Source organism: Rhea americana, unplaced genomic scaffold, assembly GCF_003343005.1.
Source record: "Rhea americana isolate MKP2758 unplaced genomic scaffold, rheAme1 scaffold_9, whole genome shotgun sequence".
Taxonomy (NCBI): Eukaryota; Metazoa; Chordata; class Aves; order Rheiformes; family Rheidae; genus Rhea; species Rhea americana.
In genome coordinates this window covers 9,578,334-9,578,752 of record NW_028187088.1, presented here as the reverse complement: position 1 = coordinate 9,578,752, position 419 = coordinate 9,578,334, and positions in this window count along the sequence as shown.

The following is a 419-nucleotide window of genomic DNA, read 5'->3' as shown; positions in this document are numbered from 1 at the left end:
CTGGGATTCTTGARGGCTGCCCTCAGCAGTGAAGACTGAAGCAAAGAAGGCATTCAGTAATTCTGCCTTCTCTGTACCCCTTGCCACCAGGGCCCCTGCCCCATTCAGTAGCAGGCCCACATTTTCCCTAGTCCTCCTTTGGCTRCTGATGTATTTGAAGAAGCCCTTCCTGTTGTCCTTAATGTCCCYTGCAAGACTCAATTCCAACTGGGCCTTAGCCTTCCTCGCCGCATCTCTACATAYTCTGACTGCATTCCTATAATTCTCCCAAGTAGCCTGTCCCCTCTTCCACATTCTGTGTACTTTCTTCTTCYGTCTGAATTTGGCCAAGAGCTCTTTGCTCACCCATGCAGGTCTCCTGCCTCCTTTGCTGCTCTTCTTACTCACAGGGATGCACCACTCTTGAGCTTGGAGGAAGT